General features: G+C 41.5%; 1 long non-coding RNA gene across 1 annotated transcript; it reads left to right on the forward strand.

Moving 5' to 3' along the window:
* The first annotated feature begins 275 nt into the window (after positions 1–275).
* On the forward strand, positions 276–4920 carry LOC131486226 (uncharacterized). Its single transcript, XR_009249250.1, has 3 exons — positions 276–454; positions 2995–3249; positions 4707–4920. It is a non-coding gene; the product is annotated as an uncharacterized LOC131486226 (long non-coding RNA).
* The last annotated feature ends 4062 nt before the right edge of the window (positions 4921–8982 follow it).

Below are 8982 nucleotides of genomic sequence, written 5' to 3' on the forward strand. Positions count from 1 at the left end.
ACCGCCGTCAAAGGCCCAGCAGCCGTGAGGGGTTTGGGGGGCCTGGGGGTGTGGGATCCCCCGCCCCGGCGTGGGAATGCCTCGTTCCCGGAGCCCACTCCGAGGCACATCCTCTCCATTTCTCCTCGCCTGCGAAAGTGACACGTCTGCGGCCGCACATTGTCGCCGATTGTGGGAAAGGGCCGCCAGCCTTTCCGCCGCTCCCGGCCGCCCTAATGAGGGAACAATCGGGCTCCCCGGAGCTGCCGGCGGGGTCAGGCCCGGCGCCCCGCACAATGGGCGCGGCGCCCGAGCCCCTGACAGCGCCATAAATTGGCCGTGCAAAGCTGAGCGCTTGGTGGTCCCCGGGAGGAAAGAGCCGCCGCCGGCAGCGCGAAAAGACGAGTCCGGGAGCCCGCCAGGGAGCCAGTGGTGTTTTTTCCAGATCACCTTGTTGGAACTTAGAGTAGCAGAGGTCAGACGAGAAGGACAATAGCGGGGTCCAAGGGTGAACTCCGGCGGGGGGGCGCTGAACCCGGGCTCCCAGGTCGAGCAGAATGAATGGGGTGGGCGCTGAAGTCGGGGGGCCCACAGGGGCCCCGGAGTCCGAAGGTCGCGGGGCCGGCCTGGCCCAGAAAGCCCCCTTCCCCCCTCCATCCCAGAGAAAGGAATGGCCCACACTGAAGAAGACATTTCTGCTGTTCACAAAGGGCTTTCTTTTTTTTTTTTCTTTTTGGTTTTTTTCTTTCTTTTTTGAAAGATATTTTAGCACAGATCTTACCAGATGAGGACAAGATAAGAAAATCACTAGATGTGGGCTCTTTTTTTTTTTTTTTCACGGAAGATATACATATAATGCAAAGTACCTTTTGAAGTGGTTTTTTTTTAATCAAAAGTTCTCTAAGAAAAAAAAATAACTTCTGTTCAATCTCAGAGAAATAAATGGCATAAGGATGCTCTTTCTGGTTTTTATTTAGCGTCAGTATGGGTTTTTTTTCTTTTTAATCTCTCCAAGGAACAGATAGAGAAAAAACAGAAGGATGGGGAAGCTTATATTAGGATTAAGTGAGCTTTTAACTTGAAAACATGAATTTAAAAAAAAAAAAAATGTTTGCCAAACTAACATCAACAAATGTGGCCAGATATCTGGTTTTAATGGGATGATTCAGGAGTTTCGGTCTTTTGTGGGCCTTGGGCTGCCAAAATCCTGCACCAATCATGACATCCCCAAACTCAAAAATTTCAATTAAACAAACCCACGATTGCTAGACATGGTACCCTAACTATTTACCTCTGAAGTTGTGTTTGCACGCGCTGTGCTTTTCGAGGTTTCCCTCTTTTTCTTCCTTCTTTTTGAAGATGAGACTATGACCCTTTGGGAGACCAAGGGTCAGTTGAGGACCCGGCAGGCAATGACCTGTACTTTAACTGTATCCTGAGTGAGAAGGCATCTGGCCCAGCACTTCGTGGCCCCACCGTCCCCACCTCCAACCCTGCCTGCCACAGCCCCCATCTTCCTTCTTTAAAAGTCTAACTCACATCCCAGAAGGGATTGTGCAAGGCCCAAGCTATGCTGCTAGATAGATAGATAGATAGATAGATGATAGATCAATGATAGATAAAATAATGAGTGTGCAAAAACTGCAATCCCAAGTCTCCCTTGAGCCAGGACCCATGGGTTGCTGCTGCCCCAGGGCAGGGTGAGTGAGGCCCAGTGTCAGAGCCTCCCCTGCACACAGCTGCAGGCACCCCTCTGAGAGACTAGAAATGGCAGAGGAGAAGCAGGAGTGTTATCTGAGCCACTTGCCCCACCCCCAACCCCCCACCCCGCACCCCAGAATCCAGGAAGCCCACTGGGAACAGCATCTCTCAGCCTCCCTGCCTCCAAGAGTCGAGAGGGGGTGTGGCCACCCCAAACTGGAGGTGGTGGGTAGAAAGGCAGAGAGGAGATGGGGTGACAGCACGAGAGAAGGTAGTTATACTTTTGTATAAAAACCACCTTTGGTTCGATTGACTGATACTCTGCTTTATTATTCTCTGAAACCTAAAGCCTAAACTTGCCTAAAAGGGGGTGAGTTTTTCCTCTTACCTAATTTTTCCTGATACAGGAGGAGCACTGTGGAAGAAGGAGAAAGGAAGGGTAGGTTCGAGTAGCCTCTTCAGGAAGCACTGTGACCCGACATTCTTCATATAGAACCACAGAATTAGATAAATATGTATTTAAGTGTTATTCCTGAAAGTTTGAAAAGGAAAACTTACTTCTAAGGTAAATCGGATTGAGTTTCCCTCTTAATCGGATTACCCTGGAATACATGGCTTGCTTCCTGAGGGTGGCTAATAATTGATAACTTCTTGGGGCAGAGAGTTACTGAAAAACCATTTGGAGGCAAAAACCAAAATGTATGTTCTAAATTAGGGGCCTAAATTAAGTTGGACAACAATTTTGTTTACATTCTTCAGGTGCTTTCCAAAGATGCCTTTTAAAATCACATTTTCTCATAATTTATCTAGAAAGAGAAGCCAGAAGCATTATCTTTCCAACTGTGGAAAAACTAGTCCCAAACAGTATTCCAAATAAGACAAACACAAATTTTCTTTGAAATAGACAGCTGGCTCTGGGGGAGTGGAAGATGGTCATTTCTAAGTTACAGCCTGCTGTTCTTTATGAATACAATACTGATTCTCAGAAGCACACCCAAGTGAAGAATCCCCTACCTGTTCCCAGAATCTTGTGTTGAAAACAGTACTAAATCTACACTTTAGCAGGACATTGCAAAGAGTTCTATTCCATGAGACTTGAAGCTGAAAAATCTTTGTCCACTAACCGTGTGCTGTTTTTGAAACTTTTATAGTGTTGCTCTTACCTGGAGTGGTGAAAAAAAAAAAAAAAAAAAAAAGGTTGAATGGAAAATAAACTGGAGGGGATAAGCTGAACTTCTGGATTCTTCAACGATTCCATTCGGTTGTTGCATGGAAAAATCTTGAATGATTTCTCCATTTCCCACCTACCTCCAGGTTCCTGAAATAATACATGTAAAAAGAGAAAGACCAAATGGAATAAGAGAGATTATTATTCCAACCCTGTATTATAAGCATGTCATGTGTTCGTAAAGAATTGTTCATCTGGTGAAGGAATAATAAAATGTGACACGTGGAAGAAAGGAAACACAGCCAAGAGGCCCTGTTGCTGAGTGTTCTGAACAACAGACAACCTCTAAGGATCCTCGCCTATAATCCTGGCTCTGCCTTCAATTCACAGTATGCCTTTGGGTAAGTCACTTAACCTTTCTGGGTCTCAGTTTCCCTCTGGGCAAAATGGTGGTTATTATAATAACCCTCTTACCAGTATTTTGCAAAGAACAATGATTACAAATGAATGCAAATCGTCTTGTGTGTGTTAAGAATGACATACAAGGGCTGAGAAATAGCATATGAGCCTGTAGTTCACAGCACACTTTTCCGGGAACAACGCGAGGGTGTTGCAATCACAGAACGATAACAGGGACCACCGAGCAGATTATAACCAAGAGGAATCCTTTAGGAAGAATTCGTGATGAGTCACTGGACCAAAATGGGAAAAGTGGGAAAGGAGATTCAACTCTCATCTTTTTCATATAAATTTTGGCAAAAGTGATTTGGGTGTTAACAAACCAAAGGATGTGCTTAGGACGGTTCATCTAAAGTCGTAGAAATATTAGACGTTACACAACTTAGATACACAACGTGGAGAGGGGATTTATTTACGTAGACACAACTCAGAGGTTTACTATTTATTACATGTGTCTTGTTCTGTGATCAAGGAGGGTTTTATAGGTGGCTTTTCAAGAGGCTGGCAGATATGTAATGATTAACTAAATGTTCAGTAATGCTTTATTTCGTTTGCTTCTAAAGAACAACATTTACCAGATTTCAAGGCAATTATGTTTTAAAGCGCACTAAAAAATAAAAATAAAAAATAAATCAAAAAAGCACCTAAAGTCATATTTTTTCTATTTTTATAAACTCTCAAATGTGGAGAAAAACAAGGAAGGAACAAAGGGAGTATTTATGGTAACAAAAGGTTAATAGCGTGCATACAGGCAGAAGAATTACAAATCAATAAAAAAAAATGAACAACACAGGAAAAAAGGAGAATTGATATGAACAAGCAATTAGCAAAATAATAAATACAGTTCTCCAACTCACAGAGAAGTGTTTAACCACAATAAAGTAAAGTTAAAATACTCTGTGCCATACGGCAGGCAGTAGAGAACCCGCTAATACTTCCCAGGGAAATAACCACAAGCAATTATTAAACGCTATAAAAAGTGCTGTGCTCTCTACCCTAGCTACTTGACTTCGAGAACTTTGTGTTAAAAAAAAAAAAAAAAACTCATGATTGTCCCCTAAGTCTTAACCGGAAGGATGACGAGGACAGCGTTGCTGGTTACAGTGCATAATTGCAAATAACTCTAAATTCACAGCAGTGGGACAGCAGGTTCAATAAACGGTCCGCGCATAAAACGCATTCTAACTAGGAGAAAAGATGCCGTGGGGGCTACGAATGCATACTAAGTAGAGAGATATCTAGATACAAAAGGAGGTGAGGAAAAATTTAAGGGTGTGACCCTATTTTGAGGAAAGAAGGAAGAATTGGCAGGACGGGCTATTTAGGCTGCAATATTGCAAATATTGCAGGGTTTCAGTGGTCTATAACAACAAAAGTTTAATCCACACTTGGATTTCAGGTTCCTCTCGGGGCAAGTGCGGGCTCTGCTCCGCAAGTCCTCAGTGCCTGATTCGGAGTGAAGCAGCCACCATGAGAAGCATGGCCCGTCACCGTGGCGGAGGGAAAGAGTTCCACTACGACAGCCACCAGCCAGCCACAGGCAGCTTTGGGAACGTGAAATGGCACCCATGTGAATTGAGACGGTTCTAAGTCTAAAATACGCACCAAAGCTCAAAGACTTTGTAGAAATAACAAAAGATTGCAAAAATATCTCAATAAATCTATGTCGAGTACATGCTGAATCTGTTTTGAGTGTCTTAGGTTAAAGCAAATCGCTTGTGAAACTTCACTTAACCTGTTTCTCTTACTTTTTTTTTAATGCTGCTACAGGAACATTTAAAATTGCGTACGTGGCTTACACTTGTGGAGCCACAGCGTTCTAGAGGGTGTTGGACCACCAACCTATGCTGCACCTCATTGGCTGGACTCAGTCACATGACCCCACAGAGTCACAGGAAGTCAGAGAATGCAGTCCTACAGTGTATCCAGGAGGCAGCCAACTGGAAACACTTGGTGAGTAGTCCTAATATGTGCCACAGAAAGGGAGAAAGAGAGAGAGAGAGGAAAAAAATGGCAAATTCTGAAGAGTACATTTGAGAGCATCTGCGTTAAACACAGGCTACTTGCTATGAGAAAATTTACTTGGAATCCCTTGGGAGTCCCTCCACCGATCTGAGCAGTCAGCCTCCAGTGCAACTAAAAAAGTTATGAGAATAGCCCTATACCAGCTGCCACAGGGGGAAAATGCTCCATATATTAAGACACTATATGCAGAGAAAGAAAAAAAGACCGGCAGCAATTTGAAGGGGAAAGAAAGTCATAATACACACGCACACATGAGCAGACACTTGCAGAGATGACATTTGGGTTGGCTGGTGAGCTGCCCTTGACTGTGCAATTCTATGTAGTATTGGGCACTCTAGAGGCAGGCTGCCCGGGTTCAAATTGCTAGCTGTACAAGCTCTGACAGGTCGCACAACCGCTCTCTTCTTCCATCAATCCATCTGTAAAATGGGGGCCATATCTGTATTTATTTCGCAGGGTTGTGAGTAAAAATCCAAATGTGCGAAGAAGTGACCACCCAGCTAGAATCTGCTACTCGATTTCCGTTTTCTAATTTACCATAAAGATGAAAATCAGCTGAGCTGTACTCCAATCTGCAGCTGATATTTGGAGAAGCATTAGCAGAATTACCTTCGTCTTTGCTCAGCCCTTCCCTTAAAAGATCTCCAATTTGGAAACACGATTTTTCCCCCCTTTACATCTGCACAAGCCACTGACTTGTCAGGAGAACAATACAAACACCTTCACATTTCCGCAGCTCCGTCTCCTGAATTTAGCACTCCACTTCTGAATTTAAGGAACCAAAGCACCATTCAGTGTTTTAAGAGTGAGGAAAATATATAAAAATTAAAATGGCTTTGACAAGTTAACATCAATTTGAATGAGACTGGGAAAATGAAATTCTGTAGATGAGTGCTTTCATTTCAAATGGTTTTGCCGGTTTTCGAATGATTACCCAATTTTGTCTCGTTCCCTTCAAATTTACAAATTAATATTTTTAAGAGACGGAGTTAATAACCAGTTGAGTTAAAACGTATTAAAAACTATAAAGGTTTCCTCCATTCAAGTTCGGAGTTTTGCTATATAAAACCGACTTTAGAGTTACAATAAAAATAGCAATATCACGCAATACTATGTTTGTATTTCTCAGTTCAATTGCTTTTTATTTTCAAACTGTAGGCAACTAAGACATGCCTGAGTGAAATTTCCTAGGAGCCAAATAATTAATCCAACATTTATCCAAAATGCTAAATTAACTGACCTAATTCTTCAAATGAATATCATACTTTGATGGTGACATACAAATTGTTTTCAACCTTAGGCTTAAAAAGGTATTATCAAGTATTCTGATTAATCAAGGAGAACACCTGGTAATTTGTGACATGCGGAACGTAGCTACCCAATTCCCTGAATATTTTAACAAAATACTTGTAAAATTGCGCCACCCAAACCAAGAGTGAAAAATGGTGCCAACACCAACAGAAGGTAAGAGAAGGATACATTTCAAAAGATTCTAGCTGTTTCTGTACCCTCTGAACCCTCAGAGTGAAATCAAGTATGCAAAGGGATTATGGGCTTAAAGTTCAATTAAAATAAACACTTTAAATTCCATTATTTTACTATTTAGAATGAAAAATAGAATTTTCTTGTCAAATGTTTTGGTTCTCTGCCTCTTTTTTACTTTTTTGGTGTGTGCGGTCTTATTTTAAAGTTCCATTGAGGCAATACACATATGCCAGCCAGAAAAATGCAGATATTAAGGGATTTTATTCATAACAGGCTAAATTTGTCTCTTGTGAAAGATAAAAGCACTTTAAAGTTGATGAGTCTATGATTTTAAGTAAAATCCTCATTCAAATGTGATTGCTTTATAGGTTTCACTCTGGTCAGAGTAATTTGTGTTCTTTCTATATATTACTCCGACTATAATAAAGCTGTTTATGCAAATGTGAAATTGTTGCTATCGCAAAATTTCTCCAACTGTGTAAGGTTGCAATGTTAAACTCGCATTCAAGATCCGAATTTCACATATTCACAACCTGCAAACATCCCAAAGTCACACTTCGACATCTGTGTGGTGGCCAGCTTCCACGGCAATCCATAACATGCTTTTTCAGAAGTTGAAAGAAAAAAGAAATCAAAACGTTGAGGTAAGTACAATTCAGTAATTATAGTAAATGTTTACCAAATGTTTGCCATGGCATACATTTTATTAATTTTTAGCACTTAGAAACCACATTAGGGGGGCAGCTGGGTGGGTGGCTCAGTCAGTGAGCATCCAACTCTTGAGCTCAGGTCATGATCTCAGGGTCGTGGGATCGAGCCCTGCATTGGGCTCTGTGCTGAGCGTAGAGCCTGCTCGAGATTCTCTCTTCTCTGCCACCTCCTGCGCTGCTCTCACTCTCTTTCTCTAAAAAAAAAAAAAAAAAAAAAATTTTAATTTTAAAAAATTTAAAAAAATAAAAAGGAAAGAAACCACATTACGGAGGCAAAAGCCTTCAGAGTTTGTGTAAATTTTATAACACACTGTGGCTCATGTATGCCTGGGAAAACCCACCACATGCCCAATTGTGACACAAACCTCAAAGGTTTCTTCATCTGCACTTTTGAAGGTTCTTTACATTCCTTGTGTTATCTTAACTTAGAAACTTTTGGATAATGTGTAGTTTTGCATCCTTAGTGAAACCTTTATCTTGCCATATTCTGTCTCATTGAAAAGTCAGAAGTTTCTATCACGTCAAGTACGCTAAATACCTCTGCAAGAAACAGCATAAAGCGATTACATCGGTAAACAATTATTTTCAGGCCTTGTCCTTCTGAATTTGGAGGTGAACAAGGATGGCAATAGGGATTTCAGACACAGCGAGTAAAACTGTAGGCTGTTGAGATACACGGGCCAATTGCTGACTTCTGCAGAAGAAGGAATTATAAGCCACATAAGAAAAATGGCTCTGTGCTATACATCTGGTCACCCTCGAATGTCTCCGTCTCCATCGATGCTTGAGCCTTGCCATTCTTAGTTACTATGGTTCCGTGCCCTGAAGTTCTCTCTATTTTCTAGTGTGTTCACTATAACATACAGCTCCTGATGCCCGCTCTCTACGGTTTCCTCACCTAACATTTTCTCTTTATCACTGCATCTCAAGAACCTCGTTTATTTCCACCGTATAATGTGTAGTAGGCTTAGCTCTGCCATTAAGTCTCTGTGCTGTCCTTAATCAGTAAGCATGTCTGAGCCTCAGTTTGCTCATTTGTAAAATGCGAACAAGTCATAATAAGTGGTATCTTCATTTGTTATTGGGCCTTTATTACTCTTGTGGATTCTACCACACCTCACTTGCTAACATGAGTAATTTTTATACAAGCAAGCTGTGTCACTGCACTCTTATGGATGCATGGTTTTGTTTTGGTGTGACTTTTTTCTGGCTATATCTTCCAACAAAGTAACAATAAACACCACTGAGGAGGTGAGGCCCAAAAGGTAAAATGCAGAAGGAATAAACATGAAGCCATGCACTTAAGTTTGAAAATCGGTGCCAGAAGTGGAGGGTTTATACATTTGACAGGCACTTTTATTAAGCACCCACTGTGTCCAAGCTGGGTTCTTTTTTTTTTTTCTTTTTTTTTTAATTAATTAATTAATTTATTATTATTTTTTCAATATATGAAAT

This window comes from Neofelis nebulosa, chromosome 9 (genome assembly GCF_028018385.1).
Source record: "Neofelis nebulosa isolate mNeoNeb1 chromosome 9, mNeoNeb1.pri, whole genome shotgun sequence".
Taxonomy (NCBI): Eukaryota; Metazoa; Chordata; class Mammalia; order Carnivora; family Felidae; genus Neofelis; species Neofelis nebulosa.